This window comes from Dendrobates tinctorius, unplaced genomic scaffold, assembly GCF_039654945.1.
Source record: "Dendrobates tinctorius isolate UK_male_01 unplaced genomic scaffold, ASM3965494v1 ptg000127l, whole genome shotgun sequence".
Classification (NCBI taxonomy): domain Eukaryota; kingdom Metazoa; phylum Chordata; class Amphibia; order Anura; family Dendrobatidae; genus Dendrobates; species Dendrobates tinctorius.
The window spans coordinates 13,936,867-13,964,449 of record NW_027361795.1 but is presented as its reverse complement, the minus strand read 5'-3'; the positions used below and the strand labels follow the sequence as shown (position 1 = coordinate 13,964,449).

Sequence of the window (27,583 nt, the reverse complement as noted above, 5' to 3'; positions counted from 1 at the left end):
GAGTCGTTTCGTACAATGTCCCAGGCTTCCAGACATTTTGTCCAAGTACATGGGAGAAATACCTCTTCGTTCCAAGTATATGCCAATGAAAAAGTCATTTTGAAACAAAGAGGAGGCGACTAGAGTTGAGCGACTTTGGTCGGATCGGGTTTCGTGAAACAAAATTTGTTTCAGAAGAAACTGGTCCGTCTAGGGCAAAAAAAGTTGGCGTTTCGTCCGAAACCCGACCCCGATGCAAGTCAGTGGGGAATAAAAGTCGGCATTGAGCGGACGACATCCAACGGCATTTATTTCAGCTGAATGTGTCCTTAGACGCACACTGAATTGAGATGATGTACCTGCTGTGGTGGGGAGCGGCAGTGGTGGAGCTGCGGGTCACAGGAGGCAGCTGCCGCGGCTAACCCCTGTGCCGCTGCTAAAGAGAAATGAATATTCACGATCTCCACGCCCATGGGAGTGGAGAGCAGTGAATATTCATTTCTCCTTAATATCGGGCACAGTACGTGCAGCTGCCAGCTTCATGCAGCAGCCGGTTGATCACGTGTGCCTTCTACTAATGAGACTGTATATTCATTACTCTCCATGCCAGTACTATAGTAGTGGACAGCAGTGAATATTAATTCCCTTAAGTTGTGGGCACAAGTGATCGACCAGCTCTGGCGCTGCCATCAAATGCCCTGACTGTTGTATGGGGCCCGATGAGCAGAGGGGGCCCAGCGGCAGAAACAGAACCTGCATCGAGTCGCAGGGACAGTAATCTCTCTTGCCCTGCGGGCCTGATGGGGTTGTAGATTTCGTCTTGGCTTCGCTCGCCGGTTCCAGGGATCGCCGGTGACAGGACAGTACCATCTGCAAGGCTGACGGCTACTAGGCTAGCAGTACAACAAGTGGGGTCCGTATAATGTGTTCTGTGTGGTAAGTCCATTTGTCACGGCAAACTGCTTTAGGCTGTGTTCACACAGGCGCATTTCACTTACGGCCTCAATGCCAAGACTAACCACAGGACCCCTGACCTGGACTCAATCTCAGACACATGACACGTCACACCAGGCATTGCGGTCCAGCTACAGACCGTAAATACGCTTGTGTGAACACGGCCTTATGTCTAAATTGCAAGATGCTTCAGAAAATCCTTTGTGCTGCCAAGCCTTTCATATTTGGGAAGCTGCCACCACACATGGAGGAAACATTTATCCTGGCATTTAATACAGTCAATGCCCCACACTCGGCGAGAAGCCCGTGTGTGTGCCCGTGTCTCCGGCGGATCTCTGCGAGAAGCCCGTGTGTGTGCCCGTGTCTCCGGCGGATCTCTGCGAGAAGCCCGTGTGTGTGCCCGTGTCTCCGGCGGATCTCTGCGAGAAGCCCGTGTGTGTGCCCGTGTCTCCGGCGGATCTCTGCGAGAAGCCCGTGTGTGTGCCCGTGTCTCCGGCGGATCTCTGCGAGAAGCCCGTGTGTGCCCGTGTCTCCGGCGGATCTCTGCGAGAAGCCCGTGTGTGTGCCCGTGTCTCCGGCGGATCTCTGCGAGAAGCCCGTGTGTGCCCGTGTCTCCGGCGGATCTCTGCGAGAAGCCCGTGTGTGTGCCCGTGTCTCCGGCGGATCTCTGCGAGAAGCCCGTGTGTGTGCCCGTGTCTCCGGCGGATCTCGGCGAGAAGCCCGTGTGTGTGCCCGTGTCTCCGGCGGATCTCTGCGAGAAGCCCGTGTGTGTGCCCGTGTCTCCGGCGGATCTCTGCGAGAAGCCCGTGTGTGTGCCCGTGTCTCCGGCGGATCTCTGCGAGAAGCCCGTGTGTGTGCCCGTGTCTCCGGCGGATCTCTGCGAGAAGCCCGTGTGTGCCCGTGTCTCCGGCGGATCTCTGCGAGAAGCCCGTGTGTGCCCGTGTCTCTGGCGGATCTCTGCGAGAAGCCCGTGTGTGTGCCCGTGTCTCCGGCGGATCTCTGCGAGAAGCCCGTGTGTGCCCGTGTCTCCGGCGGATCTCTGCGAGAAGCCCGTGTGTGTGCCCGTGTCTCCGGCGGATCTCTGCGAGAAGCCCGTGTGTGTGCCCGTGTCTCCGGCGGATCTCTGCGAGAAGCCCGTGTGTGCCCGTGTCTCCGGCGGATCTCTGCGAGAAGCCCGTGTGTGTGCCCGTGTCTCCGGCGGATCTCTGCGAGAAGCCCGTGTGTGCCCGTGTCTCCGGCGGATCTCTGCGAGAAGCCCGTGTGTGTGCCCGTGTCTCCGGCGGATCTCTGCGAGAAGCCCGTGTGTGTGCCCGTGTCTCTGGCGGATCTCGGCGAGAAGCCCGTGTGTGTGCCCGTGTCTCCGGCGGATCTCTGCGAGAAGCCCGTGTGTGCCCGTGTCTCCGGCGGATCTCTGCGAGAAGCCCGTGTGTGTGCCCGTGTCTCCGGCGGATCTCTGCGAGAAGCCCGTGTGTGTGCCCGTGACGCCGGCGGATCTCTGCGAGAAGCCCGTGTGTGTGCCCGTGTCTCCGGCGGATCTCTGCGAGAAGCCCGTGTGTGTGCCCGTGTCTCCGGCGGATCTCTGCGAGAAGCCCGTGTGTGTGCCCGTGACGCCGGCGGATCTCTGCGAGAAGCCCGTGTGTGCCCGTGTCTCCGGCGGATCTCTGCGAGAAGCCCGTGTGTGTGCCCGTGTCTCCGGCGGATCTCTGCGAGAAGCCCGTGTGTGTGCCCGTGTCTCCGGCGGATCTCTGCGAGAAGCCCGTGTGTGTGCCCGTGTCTCCGGCGGATCTCTGCGAGAAGCCCGTGTGTGTGCCCGTGTCTCCGGCGGATCTCTGCGAGAAGCCCGTGTGTGTGCCCGTGTCTCCGGCGGATCTCTGCGAGAAGCCCGTGTGTGCCCGTGTCTCCGGCGGATCTCTGCGAGAAGCCCGTGTGTGTGCCCGTGTCTCCGGCGGATCTCTGCGAGAAGCCCGTGTGTGTGCCCGTGTCTCCGGCGGATCTCTGCCTCCTCCTCACCCTGGGCACGCGGCGCGGCTGTACAGCAATCCCCTGCAGTGCCCGTTTCCGCCGCTAGGGCGCCGCCGCCTGACAAGCAGTTTCTTCTGTGGAAGACACAGACGGCCACATCCAGGATCCCCCGACTCCATGGTCCGGGAAGTGTGAGGTGATCGCGTCCACACGGGGCTGCATTACAAGCGGCTTCCCTCGGAGCTGAGGCAGCTGCTGCTCACCGACTGCCGTCCTTGCCAAGATCCGGTGGGTACATCCGCTTGTCTGTTTACGTGGGGATCACAGGGAGCTGCAGAAGGAGATGGAGCCGGGCTAGCGCGGCGTCCGTGACGCTGACATCAATGGCCGGTGCAGCTGCTTCTTCACAGAGGCCTCGCTGCCCCCGCCGCCTCTTGGCTCTTTCTTCCCGGCCTGCCTAGTCTCCAGGCCAGCGTGCTGTGGAGGCGAGCGCCAAGTCTCCCGGCGGCTGCAGCTTCTCCTCACTCCAGTCTTTCTGGAAACTTGTCTGTTGTGGCTGCATCGTCTACCAGCCGGCTCCCAGTATGGAGGAAGAAGTCACTGCAGCCGGGGGCTGCGGGGTTACCGGCCGAGGGCTGCGGGGTTACCGGCCGAGGGCTGCGGGGTTACCGGCCGAGGGCTGCGGGGTTACCGGCCGAGGGCTGCGGGGTTACCGTGCCGAGGGCTGCGGGGTTACCGTCCCGGGGGCTGCGGGGTTACCGGCCGAGGGCTGCGGGGTTACCGTCCCGGGGGCTGCGGGGTTACCGTCCCGAGGGCTGCGGGGTTACCGTCCAGAGAGCTGCGGGGTTACCGTCCCGGGGGCTGCGGGGTTACCGTCCCGGGGGCTGCGGGGTTACCGTCCCGGGGGCTGCGGGCAGAGGCGTATCTAGGCTTTCTGGCACCCGGGGCAAGAATTTGGTTCGGCGCCCCCCCCCCCCAAGTACATATGCGACTTGCACAGTTAGCCATGTACCCACGAGCTGCTCCTCCTAATGCTCTCAATGTTCAGTAAAAAACTGAAAGCAGGAAGAGAAGCTCATTGTCACAGGACCATAACTATGAAAATCGCATATGAGTGAAGTGTCTATGTGATGGCTACTGGAACCTGCAGAGCTGAGTCCTGACACTGCAGCTTCTGAATTCTCACAACTAATGCACTGCACACATTTAGGATTCTCCCTTGCCGATGTACAGTCATGTCAGCACAAGTATGTGATTTGTATAATTCTGGCCACATTCCGACTAGACGTGCCCGGCCTCGCTCCGTTCACTTTCATTGAGTGAGGCCACACATGTCTAGTCAGCATGTGACCGCATGTATGTAAATTACCGGCACGAGAGAATCCTGACAGAGCTCAGTGAGCACTGTGAGAATTCAGAAGTCTGCAGTCACATAGAATGTCTGCAGACTCAGCACAGACCTGGACAACCCCTGTAATGCTCCTGACATAAAAAAACATGAGAATTAGTCAATATCACAAATAATATTTACATCCAGGTACCTTATAGATGACGTCATCTCTGGAGTCGTTCTCCTTTTCTTCTTCTTGTCCAGGCCCCATGATGAGTTTGCTCATCCACATCTCGTCTCTGCAGACTTCCATCTTCTCCGGTCTTCTGCAGCAAATCTCCACACGATCCCCTTAAAGATAGAAGTGTCATTATAATGCCCCTAAATACAAATATCTGCAATATACTGTCTCCTCACACTATTCCCCTCCCTCCTCATACTGTCTCCTCATATATTTACCCCCTCACTCGCTATACTGTCTGCTCACACATATCCCCGACTCCCCATACTCTGTCCACATGCATTCACCCGTTCGCACCCCTTACTGTCTGCACCCATCCCCCATACTGTTTCCTCATACATGCCCTCATACATACTCTTCATTTTGTGTCCTCAAATCTCCCCACATACATTAAATACCATCCCCACTCCAAATCCCCCCCATCCCCAATCCCCCACACACATTAAGTACCCCCCATCCCCACTCAATAACCCCTCGTCCCTACTCCCAAATCCCCCCACACATTATGTACCCCCACTCCAAATCCCCCCACACATTATGTACCCCCACTCCAAATCCCCCCACACATTATGTACCCCCACTCCAAATCCCCCCCCACACATGTACCCCCACTCCAAATCCCCCCCACACATTATGTACCCCCACTCCAAATCCCCCCCACACATTAACCCCCATCCCCACTCATTAACCCCTCCACACATTAATCCCCCATCTCCACTCATTAATCCCCCATCTCCACTCATTAACCCCAATCCCCACATTAACCCCCCACATTAACCCCCATCTCCGCTCATTAACCCCCATCTCCACTCATTAACCCCCATCTCCACTCATTAACCCCCATCCCCACATTAATCCCATCTCCACTCATTAACCCCCACTCATTAACCCCCCTCTCCACTCATTAACCCCCCTCTCCACTCATTAACCCCCCTCTCCACTCATTAACCCCCACCCCCACATTAACCCCCCTCTCCACTCATTAACCCCCATCTCCGCTCATTAACCCCCCCACTCATTAACCCCCATCCCCACATTAATCCCATCTCCACTCATTAACCCCCACACATTAACCCCCATCTCCACTCATTAACCCCCCCCACTCATTAACCCCCATCCCCACATTAATCCCATCTCCACTCATTAACCCCCGCACATTAACCCCCATCTCCACTCATTAACCCCCATCTCCACTCATTAACCCCCATCTCCACTCATTAACCCCCACCCCCACATTAACCCCCTCTCCACTCATTAACCCCCATCTTCGGTGGTTCTTCAGCTCCACAGAGGAGGACATTTACCACCAGCGTTCGCTCTGGGCGCCGGGAGTGACGTCAGCAGCGTGATCACATGACCTGATCACGCTGCTGACGTCGCTCTGACCCGGCGGTCAGAGCTTCAATTGTACTGGCGTCTATAGACGCCAAGTACAATTGCTGCCTGGGAGTCGGCGCGGCCTCCTTCTCTGCGTCGGCTGTCAGCTTGACAGCCGACACAGAGAACCGCCGACTCCCAGGACTGGTAGCGGCAGAACACAGCCGCCGGGGGGGGGGGAGGGAGGTAGATACTGGCATACTGCGGACCGCTGCATTAGGCGGCCGGGCGGCTCGACTGCGCCCCCCTGCTGCCTGCGCCCGGGGCAACTGCCCCGGCTGCCCCCCCTGGATACGCCACTGGCTGCGGGGTTACCGTGCCGGGGGCTGCGGGGTTACCGGCTGCGGGGTTATTGACGGAGGGCTGCGGGGATACTGGCCGGGGGCTGCGGGGTTTCCGGCTGCGGGCTTATTGGCGGAGGGTTGCGGGGTTACCGTCCCGAGGGCTGCGGGGTTACCGGCTGCGGGGTTACTGGTCAAGGGCTGTGAGGTTACTGGCGGAGGGCTGCGGGGTTACTGGCTGGGGGCTGCGGCTTTACTGGCCGAGGGCTTCGGGGTTACCGGCTGCGGGGTTATTGGCGGAGGGCTGCGGGGATACTGGCCGGGGGCTGCGGGGATACTGGCCGGGGGCTGCGGGGTTACCGTCCCGAGGGCTGCCGGGTTACCGGAAGAGGGTTTACTGGCTGAGGGCTGTGGGGATACTGGCCGAGGGCTTCGAGGTTACTGGCGGAGGGCTGCCGGGATACTGGCCGAGGGCTGCGGGGTTACTGGCTTCGGGGATACTGGCCGAGGGCTTCGGGGTTACCGGCTGCGGGTTTACTGGCGGAGGGCTGCGGGGATACTGGCCGGGGGCTGCGGCTTTACTGGCCGAGGGCTGCGGGGTTACTGGCTGCGGGGATACTGGCCAGGGGCTGCGGGGTTACTGGCCGTGGGCTGTGAGGATACTGGCCGAGGGCTTCGGGGTTACTGGCTGCGGGGATACTGGCCAGGGGCTGCGGGGTTACTGGCCGAGGGCTGTGAGGATGCTGGCCGAGGGCTTCGGGGTTACTGGCTGCGGGGATACTGGCCGAGGGCTTCGGGGTTACTTGCTGCGGCTTTACTGGCCGGGGGCTGCGGGGTTACTGGCTGTGGGGATACTGGCCGAGGGCTTTGGGGTTACCGGCTGTGGGGATACTGGCCGAGGGCTTCGGGGTTACTGGCTGCGGGGATACTGGCCAGGGGCTGCGGGGTTACTGGCCGAGGGCTGTGAGGATACTGGCCGAGGGTTTCGGGGTTACTGGCTGCGGGGATACTGGCCAGGGGCTGCGGGGTTACTGGCCGAGGGCTGTGAGGATACTGGCCGAGGGCTTCGGGGTTACTGGCTGCCGGGATACTGGCCGAGGGCTTCGGGGTTACTTGCTGCGGCTTTACTGGCCGGGGGCTGCGGGGTTACTGGCTGTGGGGATACTGGCCGGGGGCTGCGGGGTTACCGGCTGTGGGGATACTGGCCGAGGGCTTTGGGGTTACCGGCTGTGGGGATACTGGCCGAGGGCTTCGGGGTTACTGGCTGCGGCTTTACTGGCCGCGGGCTGCGGGGTTACTGGCTGCGGGGATACTGGCCGAGGGCTTTGGGGTTACCGGCTGCGGGGTTACTGGCCGAGGTCTAAGAGGCGACGGGCCGAGGACTAGGGTTAGTGAAAGGAAGAGGAAGATTTCCTGCAGGAAAGTTCCTTCTATGTCCGAAATGTGTCCAGTTGTGTGCTGCCCACATGGTGCCAGGGAGGGGCTTTATAAAATGTCCTATATTGTGCTATAAAGGGACTTTACTGGATGACTTGTTTTGGAGTTCACGTGATACCAGCCCTATGCCCATATTGTTTATACGTGTATGATGAAATATTAGGAACACCGACTTATTTGCCAGGAGGAGTTCCGCAATAATGCGCTGTCTCTGAAGAGTAGGGTCTCCTGCTTATAAAGTGTGCTGGCCCGGACTATCTAATGTCAGTTTTCCTGTGCTATTAATGCGCTGTCTGTACACTGTCAAAGGGATTGAAAATAACATTGTTTCACTGTAGTTTTTATATTAAATACAGTTATAACAAATCTTGTTGATTTTAAGTGTTTATGTCCTATTTTATTTTAAAATAGTAACTAACATTTTTTTTTTTTGCCCAGCATGGAAAGTTATGAAAGTTTATAAGTAACTTTATTAGTGGGTTTGTCTTCATTCCTGTAAAGAATGTGTTTTTTTTTTTTTTTTTCTCGGTCTATTTGATCTTCTTCTGCACTGACATCAGAACGCACTCTTTTGGAGTACAGATGGCGGTGCAAGGGTCAGCAATGGTCTCCTTTGAATATTGTGCTTAGGGCTCGTTCACACCACGTTATTTTCGGTCTGAATGTTATCTGTAGACAGAGCACACAGGTGACGAGAAAAAAAAAATGGTCCCACTCTCCTGGATGAAACTCTTAACTGTTTCTTTTTGTTTTGTGGAACTTGTCAGCATAAGTAATATAACTATGGTAGGTAACCCCTATATTAAGTCAGGATCCCCCATTCATAAGGATCACAGCTTACCTCCTCCGCCTCACTACAAAATGACCTCTGCACAGACCTCAGAGCATGCTCTCCTGTACAATGAGTCACATCACGACTATTGCTTTCTGTTGTCAAGGCTGTCGTAAAGCAAACCTTTAAATGCTAAAAGCTGCTTAGGCAATATGACCGCCTCCATAATCATGTGCAGAAAGCGGAATAACACATCAGAAAATAAAAGCATACTGAAAAAAAGCATGCTTGGTCATAAACATTAAAGGGAATCTGTTACCTATTTTTTTCCCTATTGGCTGCGGCCACCGCCATCAGGGGCTTATCTACAGCATTCTGTAATGCTATAAGCTCCCGATGTAACCTGAAAGATAAGAAAAATGAGTTATATTACACTCACCGGGGGGGCGGTCTGGTGCGGTCCGGGTTCGGCGCCTCCTATCTTCTAGTTATGACGTCCTCCTCTTTGCTTCCCGTCGCGGCTCCTGCGCAGGCGTATTGATCTGCCCTGTTGAGGGCAAACCAGAGTAATGCAGTGCGCAGGCGCTAGACTTCTCTGACCTTTCCCGGTGCCTGCACGCTGCAGTACTCTTCCCCTGATGGCAGTGGCCTCATCTCATAGGGCAAAAAATAGGTGACAGATTCCCTTTAACATGTACCATACATTCTTTTTTAGTCTTAAAGCAGTTAATGTAAGGGCGATTCACACACTCTGGAGTAGGAAATCTCCTTTAGACTATGCTCACACGTGTTTTTGCAGCGTTTTTTAATGCAAATTTTTAGCTGCATTTCACAGTACCAGCTGTCTATGAGATTTCTGAAATCTCATGCACACATCTTGTTTTTTTTTCTCCTGGCTGTTTTGTCAAAGAGCTTGTTTTGTACAAAATGCAGCCTGTCACTTCTTTCAGCATTTTTTTTCAGTATTTTTCACAATTTTGAAATAAAAAAAATACAAGTATCAGGTCTTAACAAAACCTGAAGAAGTTAAATCAGATTTTTTTTCATGCACTAAACTTTATCGGCATGTACAAGAGACAAATGTACCCTGACAAAAATGCAGCAAAAATCAAGCAAAACCTGCTTTTTGTAAACGGCTTAAACTTACCATAGAAAAAAGCAGCAAAAACGCAACGTGTGAACATAGTTTAACAATGTAAGTCTATCAAGACTCGTTCTGTCACTCCATAGGTTTACATTGTAAAAACACTTTGTCACACAGTACGTAATGTGATCCAGAGAGTCTTCATTACCCTCATGTGACTCAGAAGAGGACCAGAGCTGTTCTGGATACCAGAGAAGGCAGGAGGTGATTATATTTGGCACTACACTACATATACTTTTTCACAGGCTTAGGGCTCTTTCACACGTCAGTGGTGAAAATTTTCACATATACCCGAGACACTTACATAGACCCATTCAAGTGAATGGGTCTACTCACATGTCAGTGTGTTTTCAGGGACAGTGTGTTTTCAGGGACAGTGTATCTGTGGGCAAAATACCTTGACATGTCTGTTTTTTTAACTGCCACGGGCTGCAAAGCACCCTTCATACAGGGACACTGATGTCATCTGTGTGTCAGCAGTATGACACATACCGGCACCTGGGAATCAGTGGTACTGTTTGAGCTGTTCCTCGGCGCCGGGTGCTGAAGACAGCTCACATCATTGTGCCCTGCTCTACCTGAGTTGTAGTCAAGTGTAAAATGAAGAATAAAATAAAAAAATCACATTATACTCACCTTAACACCTGAATGAAGCATTTGTCCCTTGTAAACTAACAAAAAAAAAATATCCCTCATCTGTCAAAAGTAGAAAGTTTCCCTCCGTTCATAGTCTTCAACTGATGAGACTACTGCGCCCATCAGCCTTCGCCGTACTGTCGCTATAAATGAAAAATAAATAATGGAGTGGGATCCCCTGTATTTCTCTAGTCACCTTCCACGACAGCCACCTTGGAGGTTGTCTCCCCGCCCTAATAGGGGACAGGAACACAAAGAGGTTAAATAACCCTCCCCTTCCTGCTACCTCAGTGTTTTTCCTGTCCCCTATCGGGGCATGAAGAGGTCACAAGGGGCTGCTGTGGCCAGCGAGCGGAGCCCCTATGTACTCACCGAGCTAAGCAGCCGAGGTCGGGGGATTTGCCTCTCCTCCTCCATGGGCTGCTCCCGTCTCCACCGCGGTGTGACTCGGGACTTCAGCCACCCCTCCCGCGCCCTCCGGGGTAAAGCGGGGCGGTATGGTGCCTGCCGGGGTCCTGTATAGCTCCCCGGCTTCCTCCTTCCTCCCAGCACTGCATTGGAGCCGCGCGCGCGTCAGAGGGGGCGGGCAATCAACCGGAAGTAGCGGTGACGCGCACTTCCGGTTTGCAGCCTCCGGCGTCCTGTGAGGGGGAAACGCGCGCCGGCACCCGGGGGACCCGGGAAATGTATCCAATGGCGGCGGGGGTCGAGCGGTATCCTCCCCAGGGCCGAGGGAGGAGCACCCAGCAAACGAACGCAGCATCATCCTTAAAAGGTTGCAGCAGCTCCAGGTAAGCGCAGTGTGTCTGTGGTGTGTGCAGACATGGATGGTGAGAAGCCCTCAACTGCAGCATCTGCGGAGCCCAGCGTTCCCCCTCCTACAGTGAATAGCAGGGCCGGTCCCTTGCCTGTCAAATAATTGGTGGCACAGGTCTGAGTAAGCCTTTTCTTCTTCTTGCAGGAAGACAAGGCCTCTGCCCCTAAAACCCCCCGCAAATGTGGTATATGTGGTGCCAGGTTTCCTTCTGACTATAAAAAGAAGTTATGCCAACCTTGTACACAGAATATTCTGCATACCGAGCAACCCTCCCTGTTTGACAGCATAAAAACTCTCATTAGGCAGGAGGTTCAAACCTCCATAGCAGCCCAAACCCCGGTGGCCCAGGGCCCTGCCTCAAAAAAAAGGAAAAGGGCTCCTATGGAAGCCGACTCAGACTCGGGACAAGTCCGTTCCTCAGGATCGGAGGATATTTGGGAAAATGAGGGCTCCACGTCCGCCTCCAGTCATGATGCAAAAAAATACTATTTCTCCTCGGAGGATATGGAGGAGTTAGTCTCCATGGTAAGAAATACCATGGGGTTGGAGGAGGAGGAGGGTCAGGCTCTCGGTACAGGATGAGATGTTTGGAGGGTTGAAACCCAGAGGTAGAAAGGGTTTCCCAGTTCATGAGGTTATACAGGACCTAATAACTCAGGAGTGGTCCTCCCCCGAGAAGGCACTTACGGTACCTTCTGAGCTAAAAAATCGGTTTCCCCTAGATGGTGATAGTTCTATTTGGGAGATCCCTAAGATAGACATCCAAGTGTCTAAGGTCACTAAGAAAACGTCCTTGCCCTTTGAGGATGCTTCCCAATTGAAAGATCTGATGGATCGCAAAATAGAAAGCCACCTTAAAAAGTCTTGGGAAGCTTCTACGAACCTGCTCAAAGCAAATATTGCTTCCACCTGCGTAGCCAGATCTTTGTTTTTCTGGCTACGTACGTTGGAAGACCACCTATCGGGGGGTACCCCAAGAGAGGAAATCTTAGACTCCCTGTCAATCCTCCAGAAGGCAACAGGTTATTTAGCTGATGCTTCAGGAGAAACAGTACGGGTGGCAGCAAGGTCCCTAGTCCTTTCAAACTCGGCCAGGAGAGCCTTGTGGCTGAAGTCGTGGGGGGCGGCGACATCACCTCCAAGACGAAACTCTGCGCTATCCCCTTCCAGGGGCACCACGTGTTCGGGCCTGTCCTGGATGATATCCTTGAGAAGGCTTCCGACAAGAATAAGTTACTTTTAGAAAATTAGGAAGGGGAAAGGGAAATTTGTGCTCACCAAAATAGTCCTGTAAGCCGGTCGTGCCTAGGGATCAAATGGCTGACCACCATGTGTTGCAAACATGAAGAGAGAAGGAAGATCCGGCACTGGAGACTTGATAAAATCCACGATAAGTTTTATTCACATAATTTCATGATAAAACCATAAAGGGGAAAACAGACCCCCCCCACGCCTGACGCGTTTCGAACCTTACACCAGATTCTTCCTCAGAGACATGAAACAAAACAGTTCACAAAATGATTATAAACATTCCTAATCAGCAGAGGGACTCCACACATGTGTATAATCAAAGAGGCAGACAACTAAGCCCTCAAATCACTGTGGTGGGGGAGATACATTGATGACGTGATCCTATTGTGGTTTGATCGTTGTGATGTATCTCCCTCTCCTGGCATGCTTAAGTTTTTTGAGTATATTGGGACTAATTCTTTGAATATTAAATTCACCCACGAAATACATGGCATTTGTGCCACATATCTGGATGTTAAAATTATGGGAGATGTCAAAACGGGGAATATATATACTTCCCTATATAGAAAAGATACCAGTGGTAATGCCATATTGCATGCGGATAGTTGTCACCCGCCACATGTGATACGAAATTTACCGTTGGGTGAATTAATCCGTGCCAAAAGATCATGCTCTAATGACGCTCTTTATGAATCCGAGCGTCGTAAAATTTGCACCAGGCTATCAAAAAGGGGTTATAAGAACTGGATGTTAAATAGGGCTATTAAGAAAGTGGATAACAAAACTAGGAGTAGTTTATTGCAGAATGACATGGTACACACTAATCAAAATAAAAATATTCCCACTTTTTCTACCGCTTTCAGTTCAGATTACAAGGGTGTTATTAAAATCATAAATAAACATCTTCCCTTACTGCATCAAGATCCAGTCTTATCACAGATATTGGCTGGTGGACATAGGTGTGTTCCAAAGAGAGCTAAAAATTTGAGTCATTTTTTGTCCCCCTCATTGTATTTGTCTGATTGCACGAAACCTACGTGGTTAAATTACTTGGGCAATTATAAGTGTGGTGAAAAATTGTGTGGTTTGTGCCGCTATATGGATATTACAGATAAATTTGTTAATTTTAGTACACAACAAACCTACAAAATTAAAACCTACATGAATTGTAACACCACACACTTAGTGTATATGGCAGAGTGCACATTGTGCAGTTTATATTACATTGGCTGTACTACACGCAGCCTGAAGAGGAGACTAAGTGAGCACATCACCGCTTCTAATCCAGAGTCTATGTCCAGTCGTAGGAATGTGTCTGGCTTGTCCAAACATTTCCTTGAAATACACAAGGGTAATTTATGCAGTCTTAAAGTTAAGGGAATAGAACGGGTATTGAAACCCCCCAGAGGGGGTGACTGGGAACATTTACTACACTGTCGGGAAGCCTTCTGGATACTTGCGCTTGATGCACGATATCCGCAAGGTCTAAATTATAGAAATGATCTTATGTATTTCTATTGAGTGCTGAGATTTTTGGTGTTTTTTATTTTTTTTATTTATTTATTTATTTTTTTTTGTTGTTTGTCATTTGATAGTTGCTATGTATTTATGCATTTATACGTGTGTATTGCACATGTTTTTATTTATTCTATGTCTTGTCCATTGTTGTATAAGTCTTTTCCTTTTTTTTTTTTTTTTTCTTTCTTCTTGCAAGGGAGTGACTCCACCAGTGATTTGAGGGCTTAGTTGTCTGCCTCTTTGATTATACACATGTGTGGAGTCCCTCTGCTGATTAGGAATGTTTATAATCATTTTGTGAACTGTTTTGTTTCATGTCTCTGAGGAAGAACCTGGTGTAAGGTTCGAAACGCGTCAGGCGTGGGGGGGTCTGTTTTCCCCTTTATGGTTTTATCATGAAATTATGTGAATAAAACTTATCGTGGATTTTATCAAGTCTCCAGTGCCGGATCTTCCTTCTCTCTTCAAGAATAAGTTACTGCCAGAACAGAAATCCACCAAAAGGCGTTTTTTTCGTCCCTCAAGAGAACAGACCTCTCAGAGGGCATTCAGAGGGAAGGGCAAGACGGGTCGTTGGAGCTACCCGAAAGGGGGTAAAGGAAGAAACATCCTTGTGCCCCAGCAGCAGCAGCAGCAGCAGCCGGAGAAGCAGTGACTCCCGGGTCGGGGGTCGACTCACACAGTTTCTTGCCCAATGGCAGGCCACGACCTCGAACTGGTGGGTCCTGCACACTATACAATTTGGGCTGAAACTAGAGTTCGAGCACCCCCCCACACACACACATGCCCTAAGAATTACCCCGGCACAGTCCCCAAGCCTGCAAAAAGTCCTGTTGCTTCAGATAGAAGAACTTCTATGGGAAGGAGTGGTCTCGTATGTACCTCCACAAGAGGCAGGTAGAGGACATTACTCTCGCATGTTCCAGATAAAGAAACCCTCAGGAAAGCACAGGCTCATAATAAATCTAAAGCCCCTGAACCACTTCATCAAGTTCCGAAGGTTCAAGATGGAGTCAGTGAAATCAGTGATCCCTCTTATTGGACGAGGCTGGCAGATGGCTACAATTGATCTAAGGGACGCGTATTATCATGTTCCCATTCATCCAGACCACCGGAAGTTCCTGAGGTTCGCGATCTCCCACGACCGAGGAATCAGCCACCTCCAGTTCAATGCCCTGCCGTTTGGGGTATCCCCAGCACCAAGGGTGCTCATGAAGATCATGAAGGAAGCAGTCATCTCCATTCGGCTTCAGGGGATATGCATTGTGCCGTATCTAGATGATCTGCTGATCGTCGCCCATCGGTAACCCGACTGAACCAGGACGTATGAAGAACCCTACAGATTCTCGAAACCCTAGGGTGGATACCGAATCTCCAGAAGTCGGCCCTCTATCCTTCCCCAAGGAAAAATTTCCTGGGGATCCTCTTGGATTCAGAAAAGAGGACGTCCTTTCTTTCCGAAGATCGTCAAAAAGACCTTCGGCAGAGAATAATCCGGTTCAGAGACCAAAGGGCACCGACACTGAGGGACGCCATGTCCATCCTTTGTTCCCTGACAGCGTGCATTCAGGCGGTATCTTGGGCACAAGCTCACACGCGAGTCCTCCAGTTGTACGTCCTGATAAACGCGAGGAAGTACCCAAACAACCTATCAAAAAGGGTTCCACTTCCAGGACATGTAAAATCAACCCTCTGGTGGTGGCTGAGCTACCGAAACCTGAGGCGAGGAGTAAGCTGAGATCAGCTTCCTCTAAGAACATTATGTACCGATGCCAGTCTGAGAGGCTGGGGAGCCGTGGTCGAGGATTCTTCTTCCAGGGGCAGTGGCCCCAGAACATAAGATCCGGATCTTCGAACCTAAGGGAGTTGACGGCGGTGGAAGAGTCACTGAAGACGCATCAACCCTTGTCAAGAACCATCATGTTCGGATATACTCGGACAACATGACCACGGTGGCATATCTCAGACACCAAGGGGGCACAAGGCAGCAAGGATCATCCTCTGGGCAGAGAAGTACCTGTTATCCATTTCTGCTGTACACTTGAAGGGTTCGGAAAACATCCAGGCAGACTTCCTGAGCAGGAAGGACGTCCATCCAGGAGAATGGTGTCTAAACCAAGAGGTCTTCCAGGCTCTAGCCTCGAGATGGGGAGACCCAGAGGTCGACCTTTTCGCGAATGCGCAAAATACAAAAGCAGCGACCTATTTCTCCATCAGTCCCACGTACGGAGCCCAGGGGACGGATGCATTTGCCCATTCATGGGTCTTCAGACTGGCCTACGCCTTTCCACCAATCCCGATGCTGGCAAAAATGTTACAAAAGATCAGAGCGGACGGGGTCACGACAATCCTGGTGGCTCCCATGTGGCCAGGACGAAGCTGGTACAGCGCTCTGTTGGACATGGCCCAGGAAGGTCCCTTGCTTCTACCCCAGAAGACCGACCGACCTTTTTCAGGGTCCATTACTACACCCGAACCCAACCAAGTTATGTCTAGCAGCTTGGCTATTGAGGCCAACATTCTGAGGGCCAAAGGGTTGTCGGATGAGGTAATCCGGACCCTTCAAAAAAGTAGAAAGCCATTAACAAATGCAATTTACGGCAAAGTATGGAAAAAATTTTCCTCCTGGTGCCTTCCGGGGGCCCCTGACCCCACCCACCCAAATATTGCCCAAATACTAGACTTCCTGCAGAAAGGGTTAGATCTAGGGCTTACTCCAAGTACGTTGCCCTTAGTTCTTTTTTTGACCAAGACCTAGCCAAACACCGCTGGGTCAAGCGGTTCATGACAGCGGCAGGCAGAATTCGCCCTTTGCTCCCTAACCGGGTTCCTCCCTGGGATCTTAATTTAGTACTCAATAGCCTAACACAGGCCCTGTTTGAGCCCCTGTCAGAAATCCCATTAAAAACTCTCACACTTAAAACTGTGTTTCTGGTGGCAATCACATCGGCTAGACGGGTGGGGGAGCTACAGGCCCTTTCGGTACAGGAACTTTACCTCCTACTCAATTCAGACAGTATAGTACTGCGTCTAGACCCCTCCTTTATGCCCAAAGTGGTGTCAGACTTTCATAGAAGTCAAGATATCGTGTTGCCCTCATTTTGCTCCAATCCTTCTAATCCGAAGGAAGGAAAATTTCATAGCTTAGATGTCCGCAGGGTAGTTCTCCGCTACCTCGAGGCAACCAAGGATTGGAGCATCGATCAGAACCTGTTCCTTCAGTATTCGGGAAGAAATAAGGGGAAGAAAGCAGCAAAGAACACGATAGCAGGTTGGATCAAGCAGTCCATCTCCCTGGCATATTCTTCAAGACATCTCTCTCCTCCCGGTTCGTTAAAAGCCCACTCCACTCGATCAGTCACTACGTCCCGGGCAGCAAGAGGAAATATGTCTTCGGAGCAGATATGCAGAGCGGCCACCTGGACCTCTGTGCACACCTTTACCAGACACTATAGACTGGATTTCAATAGGGATCTGACTTTCGGCAGACGCGTCTTGCAAACCGTAGTCCCTCCCTAAAAAATTAACGTTGGCATGACTCCAAGGTGGCTGTCGTGGAAGGTGACTAGAGAAAATAGAATTAGACTTACCAGTAATTCGGTTTCTAGGAACCTTCCACGACAGCACTAATTTTCCCTCCCTATATAATATCTGATGATTCCTGCTCTACTGGCGGTAACTATTCATGCTAGTACATTCAGAAAAAACACTGAGGTAGCAGGAAGGGGAGAGTTATTTAACCTCTTTGTGTTCCTGTCCCCTATTAGGGCGGGGAGACAACCTCCAAGGTGGCTGTCGTGGAAGGTTCCTAGAAACCGAATTACCGGTAAGTCTAATTCTATTTTTTGATAATCTGCCAGGCAAAGCTGACAGCTGTGGGCTGCAACCCTCAGCTGTCAGCTTTAGCAGGCCTGGTTATCAAGAATAGACGGGTCCCACAGTGTTTTTTCTTTAATGATGTAAAGAAATAAAAATAATGGTGTGGGGGCAACCCATTTTTGACAACCAGCCAAGCTAAAGCCTATAGCTGGGGACTGGTATTCTCAGGCTGGCAAAGGGCCATGTACAGTTGTGCTCAAAAGTTTACATACCCCAGCAGAATTTTTGCTTTCTTGGCCTTTTTTTCAGAGAATATGAATGATAACACCAAAACGTTTTCTCCACTCATGGTTAGTGGTTGGGTGAAGCCAAACTACAGTGTTTTCTCTTTTTAAATCATAATGACAACCCAAAACATCCAAATGACCCCGATCAAAAGTTTACATACCCTGGTGATTTTGGCCTGATAACATGCACAGAAGTTGACACAAATGGATTTGACTGGCTGCTAAAGGTAACATCCTCACCTGTGACCTGTTTGCTTTTTGAATTAGTAAAATGTTAATTTTTTCCTTCCACATTGTTTTAGTTCTCGTGAAGCACTTGAAGGGTTAATAAGGATTAATAAGCTTCTTGAATTTGGTTTTGCGCACCTTGAGGGGTGCAGTTTTTAGAATGGTGTCACTTTTGGGTATTTTCTGTTATATTGACCCCCAAACACTTCAAATGTGAGGTGGTCCCTAAAAAAATGTTTTTTGTTTTCAAATTTTGTTGGAAAAATGAGAAATTGCTGGTCAACTTTTAACCCTTATAACTAAGGGATGGGCGACCCCGAACCCGGATTTCCATGGGACCACCCGTGTTACAGTTCGGGTCCAGTTCGGGCTGTAAAAAAAAAGTAGAAAATTAATAAAAAACATTATAATTATACTTACCTGTCCAGCAATGTGTCCTCCCGTCCCGCATCTGCTTCCGGGGCCGCTCATTAACTTTCACCGGTATTCACTTCACTCTGCAGTCTATTTTGTGTGTCATATCTCTCTGATTTAAGGGTACAAAAATTAACAGTTTGAAAATTGCAAAATTTTCAAAATTTTTGCCAAATTTCCATTTTTTTCTCCATAAATGCAAATTTTACCACTAACGTGAAGTACAATATGTCACGAAAAAGCAGTCTCAGAATCAGTGGGATCCGTTGAAGCGTTCCAGAGTTATAACCTCATAATGTGACAGTGGTCAGAATTGTAAAAAGTGGCCTGGTCATTATGTACCAAATTGGCTCTATCACTAAGAGGTTAAATAAAAAATAACCAATACATGTTTGGTTTCTGCAAACTCCTAATGATCTGGAGAATCTTATTGCTTCCTCAGTTTTAGTATTTAGTGAACATTTCCTTTTTCCAGTACACTATAAGGTAAAATCAATGATGTCATTCAAAAGTATAACTTGTCCTGCAAAACACAAGCCCTCACATGGCCATGCTGACGAGAAATAAAAAGTTATAGCTCTGGGAAGAAAGGGAGCAGAAAACGAAAAAAACTGAAAATCCGAAGGTAAAAAAAGATATTCCAAAACACATAGGAAACCCCTCCAAAAATTGCCAGCAGCTAAAACTGTTGGAAAAACATTCAGGAAATAACAAAAAAAAACCAACACAAAATACTCTTCAGAAATTAATATACAATTTTTTTGGCCAGACCAAAAAGTCATGAAGATTACGGTACATTTTTTTATCCAGCTTACAAAGTGGATAGCAGAGGGAAAGACTTAGGTTGTTTTTTTTCTACATTTTTATGATCCTCGAACGGATCCAAAAGTAGAAATAACTACTTCACATGTGAACAAAGCGCAACAGGCCAAATGTTTTGCTTTTTCCTTTTCTGCTTTATTTTCTAAATTCTCCTTTCAGTTTACTTAAGAATCGATTTCACTGTCCACAAACAATAATCTTGAAAATTCTGCGAAATGAAAACGAGTTGCTGATCCTTTTATTTATATGGTTAAGATTTATATACAACTAGCTGAAGAGCCCTGCGCTGCCCGGGCATAGCAACTAACTGTGGTTAGTTATAGCAAATTATAATTATCCTCCATCCCATAGACCCGTGCCCATATACCCATCATACATATCCACCATCCCATAGGCCCGTGCCCATATACCCATCATACATATCCTCCATCCCATAGTCGAGTGCCCATATACCCATCACACATCCTCCATCCCATAGTCCCATGTCCATATACCCATCATACATATTCGCCATCCCATAGTCCCGTGCCCATATACATATCCGCCATCCGATAGTCCCGTGCCCATATACCCATCATACACATCCTCCATCCCATAGTCCTGTGCCGATATACCCATCATACACATCCTCCATCCCATAGTCCTGTGCCCATATACCCATCACACATCCTCCATCCCATAGTCCCGTGCCCATATACCCATCATACACATCCTCCATCCCATAGTCCTGTGCCCATATACCCATCACACATCCTCCATCCAATAGTCCCGTGCCCATATACATATCCGCCATCCGATAGTCCCGTGCACATATACCCGTCATACATATCCTCCATCCAATAGTCCAGTGCCCATATACCCATCACACATCCTCCATCCCATAGTCAACCATTATAACTAACTGTGGTTAGTTATAGAAAATTATAATTATCCTCCATCATATAGTCCCGTGCCCATATACCCATCATACATATCCTCCATACCATAGTCGAGTGCCCATATACCCATCACACATCCTCCATCTCATAGTCCCATGCCCATATACCCATCACACATCCTCCATCCCATAGTCCCGTGCCCATATACCCGTCACACATCCTCCATCCCATAGTCCCGTGCCCATATACATATCCCCATCCCATAGTCCCGTGCCCATATAACCGTCATACATATCCTCCATCCCATAGTCCCGTGCCCATATACATATCCTCCATCCCACAGTCCCGTGCCCATATACCAGGGCTGTGGAGTCGGAGTCGTGGAGTCGGTGCTCATTTTGGTGGAGTCGGAGTTGGAGTCGGTATAAAATGGACCGACTCCGACTCCTAAAATATATAATAAATTGGGTACAGTAATTCAATGCAGGATGTGCTGAATATTTTTTCATAGGAGTTTGGGAAAGTTATGAAATGTCCTATAAATGGCTGTTATATTCCTGATCTAAGGCTACATTCACACACAGCGTTTTTCCTGTGTTTTTTGAGGATACGTTTTTCAGCTGCAAAAGCTGATCATCTTTTTAAAAAACTGCATCACCTGAAAGGTTTTCGAGCTCATAGATAATGTTTTCAATAGCAAAAGCAGATTAGAAATCTGCTCTATCTATCCATTTATCCATATCTGTCTATCCATATCGTATCTGTACCAAAAAGAATGAAAACCGGGTAGTACACCAATATATATTCTGTTCTATCTAAATATCTTGATTATTGGATCATAAAAATGATTAAATGTCTGAGGTTCACATTGTACTACAATAAATTTTTCACTTAAAAATAAGCAATATATGTGGGAGTCGGAGTCGTGGAGTCGGAGTCGGTGTAAGGGAAATTGAAGAGTCGGAGTCGCAGGTTTGGCTTACCGACTCCACAGCCCTGCCATATACCCATCACACATCCTCCATCCCATAGTCCCATGCCCATATACCCATCATACATATTCTCCGTCCCATGCCCATATACCCATCATACATATTCTCCATCCCATAGTCCCATGCCCATATACCCATCATACATATTCGCCATCCCATAGTCGAGTGCTCATATACCCATCACACATCCTTCATCTCATAGTCCCATGCCCATATACCCATCATACATATCCTCCATCCCATAGTCCCGTGCCCATATACCCATCATACATATCCGCCATCTCATAGTCCCGTGCCCATATACCCATCATACATATCATCCATCCCATAGTCCAGTGCCCATATACCCATCACACATCCTCCATCCCATAGTCCCGTGCCCATATACATATCCGCCATCCCATAGTCCCGTGCCCATATACCCATCATACATATCCTCCATCCCATAGTCCCGTGCCCATATACCCATCATACACATCCTCCATTCCATAGTCAACCATTATGACATCATAATGAGCGGCGGCGGGGCTTGCAACCTATGATAACATCAGCGTCGCCATGGCAACCATTGTGACATCATAATGATGGGCGGGGCTTGACGCCTACACACTGCTTCCCCAGTATGCAAATAGGGGCATTGTGACATCATAATGAGGGGCGGAGCTTGACACGCACACACTTTTCCCCCCATATGTAGATGGGGGCAAAATTGTTTGGTGAATTGGAACGTGCGGGGTTAAAATTTCGCCTCACAACATAGCTTAGGACGCTCTCGGGGTCCAGACGTGTGACTGTGCCAAATTTTGTGGCTGTAGCTGCGACGGTGCGGATGCCTATCCCGGACATACACACATACACACACACACACACACACACACACACACATACATACATACACACTTTGAGCTTTATATATTAGATAAACCGGAAATGCTGCTGAGGGGGCTTGTGGCCTGCCGACAGCGCATAAACCTTGCAATGAACGGCTATCCATCTGTGAATGGTTTCCCGCTGATGACACTCACAGAAATTGACCAACCTCTGAATGCATAGTTAAATATTTTTTTTATTCATGCCATGAACATGTTATGGATGTGTACATGCTTACCGTACTTGCAGTTCCACAGTTGTTTGCACGCAGAAGACCATGAATGGTTGGAATACTTTCATATTGAAAGATACAAAGTGTTCACATGATTCTAGAACACTAGGGAATGGGGGAGATGGTACAAAGACTCCTGATGTCTCAAAGGGGACAAAGGAATCAATAATTTACAGAATGAAATGTGCTAAAAACAAGACTAGGCTTAAATGACTGTGTTGTTGGTAATTATACCAGAAACTACAAAACAGAAATGAGAAAGGTAGAAACAAATGCTATACTTAAAAGCAAAATATATACATAAGCTGACGAATGGGTGTGTTAGGCGTCGGGTACATGCCACTGCACAGCAGGAATCCAGAGCCTTGCACCCAGCGGTCTCCCATTCTTCTTCAGCCGCAGTGGAGCCTGCTCAGCAGATTCATCGGTCCCGGCGCTCTGCCCAGGCCAACTCCGTGGGTTTACTTGCTGCTGCCACCTCTGGCACAGCTATGACAATGCATGCTGCTCAGCAGCGAGATTCTCCAGGGACTAAGTCCTCATGTCGGGCCACTGAGCATGCCCGTGGAGTGATCTCCCATTGGAGATCGAGGGTCACGTGCTCAGGTCCTGCTCGTGTTCGGATTGGCCCATCCGAGAAGCCAGGAAGGTCCCGGACGCTTGCATGGCCGCTCGCCCATGCGCTAGGATAGACTGTATTTACAGACTATTTGGAGTGAGTGATGTATGCACATATGAATGTCTCTGGTGAATGACTCATTAAGAAACCCCTACCCTTGGTACGCATGTGTTGTGCAGCCTAGCGTGCTAGCGCCCAGGCTTAGGCGTAGGTAGGTCTGAGGTTGAGTCAGGCATCAGGCCTCACCAGGGACTCGGCACGCCTCTGCACGTGCTCCATAGCCAGCGTCTATAGCTGCGCTCGCGGCAGTGATGCCGCGCGTTCAGTGGGCCTAGAAGGACTCTAACCCCGTGTCCTTGGGGTAGAGTTCTGTGGCCGTACACTGTGCGCTCTTTTAGCCGAGCTCTGTGAGCACAAACAGGCTTCGGCGTTTATGTTCAGCGGTAGTGCGGCTCTGTGAAGCAACAGAGTCCGCCCCTGTACACACCGGGTGACGTTAACCCGCGTGTGTTCTTATAGTATACTGCCATATAGCATCCGCCATTACTGAGCAGCAGGTGACCACCCCTGCACGGTGGACCCTGGGCTGCGAACGCACCTTATTACCATCTTTATTATTTGGTGCGTTCTGCCAGCACTATCAGGGTGTCTTACTGCTAGGAAACACAGAGGTCAGATATAGAGTTGGTTCAAATTGATTTGCAGGCCCTGGTCCATCGGCCACGTCATTAAACTGCAGTCTTTGGATGTGAGTGGAGGTGGAGAGGGGATGCAGGCAGTACTAGGGCTTATGGTCCAGTGGTCACAGGTTACTGAAGTTGCCAAAGAAACCGGGTCTTTCAAATTGATTTCCAACAGCTCCAATCAGCTGTAATTTCTACCGGAGAAACCAGCAGTAATTCTTAATTTTCTCTCCACTATCACTAAAAGGAAAACTAAAGGCGTATTTGCCATCTCCGATATTTATGGAAGAATCTTCAGGATGTGCCATCAATGTCTGATAGATGCAGGCACCACCTTTCTTAAAAACTGGACATTTGTCTGTGAAAGAATGCACATGGTATGTTTCTCCATTCACTTCTATGGTATTCCCAAAAATGAGATGGAAATCTATTTTATACATTGCCCATTGAAATCATTAGACTGTTTCTATTATTTAGTTTTATTGGTTTCCCTAGATATATTATAGTCGCCATTTGACTTGGCTAAAAGATGGAGGTCACAACCGAGAGAACTGCCTCTTTTAATCTGAAAAGCAGTTATAGGGTCTCTGGAAAATTGCTTTAAAATGTTTTTCCAAAACTGGACAACTACTTACTATTTGCCAGTATATGGGTTGCGTTTTTTAAGCGTCGCTGCCGCTGCGGAAACCCTTAAACGCATCCCCATGCAATCTTATGGGATTCTGCAATTGCTGTGCCCATGCTGCGGATTTTCCCGCTGTTGAATCGCATAGCGGTAAAATCTGCAGCATGTCCATTAATACTGCGGAATTGCGGTGATTCCGCCACCATAGGATTGCATTGAAAGGCTCACTTTACGCATGTGGCTATGCCCACCATGCGTAAAGTGAGTGCTTCATGCCCTGGGTACCATATTCCTGTAAAAAATAGGATTAAAATAAAAAATAGGGGTATGCTCACCCTCTGTCGGCCCCGGAGTCCTCAGCGGTGCTTGTGGCAACTTCCGTTCCCAGGGATGCATTGCGCGAATGACCTCTGATGACGAAGCGGTCTCGCGTGATGCATCCCTGGGAGCGGAAGTTGCCGCCGGCAACGTTGAGGACTCCGGGGGCCGACAGAGGGTAATTATATCCCTATTTTTTATTTTTTAATTATTTTTAACATTCTATCTTTTACTATTGATGCTATATAGGCAGCATCAATAGTAAAAAGTTGATCACACTTGTCAAGCATGACCAACCTGTCAATCACTTTTCCAAGCGATGCTTCAAATGGCTTGGAAAAGCGCAAGCATTCTGCAAGCTAAAAACACTTGTGTTTTGCGGGAAAATGCATGCGAATTCCTCATGCATTTTACCCGCAGTGGGGAGTTGCGGAAATGCGGACAATTCCGCAGCATTTCTGCAATGTGGGCACAGAGCCTAAAAGAAAAATCTACCATTACCTCTCGGACCAATGCTGCCTCTCTGCCAGTCTCCTGCCAATTGGCTGCAGCTTTCTTTATGCTTTCTATTCTAAGAAACACTGTTCTTCCGCTTGCTTATATGGAATAATTGTGCCTAGGTCAGGAGACCGGCGGGAGGAACTGGGCTGAGAACAGAGCTGTGGTGATGGTCCGGGAGGCAAGTAAAGATTTTTTTAGTTTGCTCAGCACTTTAGGGCATTTATTAAGTGGCAATCCAGTATTGGACAACCCCTTTAATGAGCTTTTGTCTTTTTTTTGCCGATTGGATGGAGGCTTAGCTCTTGAGATGTTCACCAATCACTCAAAAACTAACCTGATTTGTGCTGCTCAATAGTAAGAATCGCTGAGCTTTTCTATGAGCGCTAAAAAGTCACCAAAAAGAATGAAGTATGCCCATAATTATCAGACCGACATGCTATGCATATGTTCTGTTTTTTTTTAATTTATTTCAACCGCTTCATTCTTCGAAGACTGTTAAGCGGCTAAAAGAGGTGATCTGTCCCACCTTCTGATGGCTTTTGCCGCTATGTTGTACGTGGAAATGAAAAAAAAAAAAAAAACGCTGACGGCAAAGCACCACAAAAGACATCCAAGGACTACAGACTAGACGCTTCAAGGAAAACACCACGGGGCGTTTTCCTCAAGGGTCTTTTGCTTGAAAAACAATGTGGTTGCATTGGCGTCTAAAAGACGTATTCACAAATAGTGAATTGTCTGTCCATTTCTGAGCCCAAATATATATGCAGAATTGAGGTCTGCTAATCCAAAAAGGAGAGTTGGCCATGCAAGTGTGCTGCCGGTCTCTTATAAGTTCATGGAAGCGTAACTAAGTTATGTTCCGGACCGGATCCCTACTCAGCGGAGTAGTGTATAGTACTATATAAACATGAGCATGTATCCTCCTCTCTGAATTGTGAGCAGCAACTGACAGCCGTGGAGATGAAACCAGCACCTTTTATGACATATATTTCAATGTGCATTACATGTTTCAAATAGTATTAACTCCTTTATGTTTTTGTTCCAGCCCTTAGCATTGGTTGAGGCTGACTGTAACCAGAAAAGGTTGTGTATCCCTGGCCCTGCTTTAAACAATATGGCAGCTTTACCATGATATGGCTTAGTGTCAGTATTAGTAAAAATTTGTAAAATAGCTATACAGAATTATAAGGCTTTAGATCACTACAGTAATAAAGTAGACTGGAGAGTGGGCACAGCGAGAGTAGATATAAATCAATGAGGTGCTACACCGCCTTATTAATGGGTAACATTGTGGAAGAGAGAAAATGACTGTAAGGAAAAAAGATGTGCACACCCATGTTTAACCCCTTCCCGACTTTTGACGCCATGTAGGCGTCATGAAAGTCTGTGCCGGGGTCACTGAAAGGTCACCCGACCCGCGTGCGCGCACACACAAGACCCTTTGTGCTTCACCCCAGGTGGGGTGGCTTAGTCCCCCTGTGGCTGCGATCACTCTGATTGTCTGTTTCACTTTTAACAGCCAATCAGTGAAATTTGGTGAAATTTTACAATCCAGCCATGGCTGATGCTGCAATAGCATCTTCCATGCCTGGAAACCGAGATCCACCCCCCCACGACTTACTGGGCCTATCAGCCCCCGATACCAACTGACGGCTGCAGTCTGCCACCGCCGTTAACATCTGCTCCCCCCCACCTTCCGATCCCTTCATCCCCCCGTACCTCCTATGTCCCTCTGGCCGTCCATCTTGGAAAATGGCTGGCGCATGCGCAGTGCGCCCGCCGGAATCTGCCAGCTGCAGATTCATTCATTTTGATCACAGTGATCAAAATAAAAAATAAATAACACCCCCCTTTATCACCACCATAGGTAGGCATAAATAATAAAATAAAGAAAATATTTTTATTTTTCCATTAGGGTTGGAATTAGGGTTGGGATTAGGGTTAGGGTTGTAATTAGGGTTAAGATTAGGGTTAGAGATGGGTTGGGATTAGGGTTAGGCTTGTGGTTAGGGGTGTGTTGGGGTTAGGATTGTGCTTAGGATTATGATTAGGGTTGGGATTAGGGTTAGGGGTGTGTTGGGGTTAAGGTTGGAGTTAGAATTGAGTGGTCTCCACTGTTCAGGCACATGGGGGTCTCGAAACGCGACATGGCGCCACCATTTATTACAGCCAATTTTGCGTTCAAAAAGTCAAGCAGTGCTTCCTCCATTCCGAGCCCGACGTATGCCCAAACAGTGGTTTACCCCCACGTATGGGGTATCAGTGTACGCAGGAAAAATTGCACAACAACTTTGGGGGTCTAATTTCTCGTGTTACCCATGTGAAAATGAATAATTGGGGGCTAAAAAAATTTTTTGTGGAAAAAAAATGATTTTTTTATTTTCACGGCTCCGTTATAAACTTCTGTGGTGCACTTGGGGGTTCAATGTGCTCGCCACACATCTAGATAAGTTCCTTGGGCGGTCTAGTTTCCAAAATAAGGTAACTTGTGGGGGGTTTCCACTGTTTAGGCACATCAGGGGCCAGGGCTGGACTGGCACTAAAATTCAGCCCTGGCATTTGAAGTTACACAGGCCCACTAGTCACATGGTGACTA

General features: G+C 49.2%; 1 protein-coding gene across 3 annotated transcripts in view; it reads left to right on the top strand.

Moving 5' to 3' along the window:
• Nucleotides 1–2,930: 2,930 nt before the first annotated feature.
• CUEDC1 (CUE domain containing 1) overlaps nt 2,931–27,583 on the top strand; it is a 183,913-nt gene continuing 159,260 nt past the window's right edge. For 2 of the 3 annotated variants that reach the window (XM_073542528.1, XM_073542527.1), the window contains exon 1: nt 2,933–3,183. The gene's annotated coding sequence lies outside the window, so the exon portion shown is untranslated. Of the gene's footprint in view, nt 3,184–27,583 lie in introns of all 3 variants that reach the window. The other variant, XM_073542529.1, reaches the window with a different exon arrangement.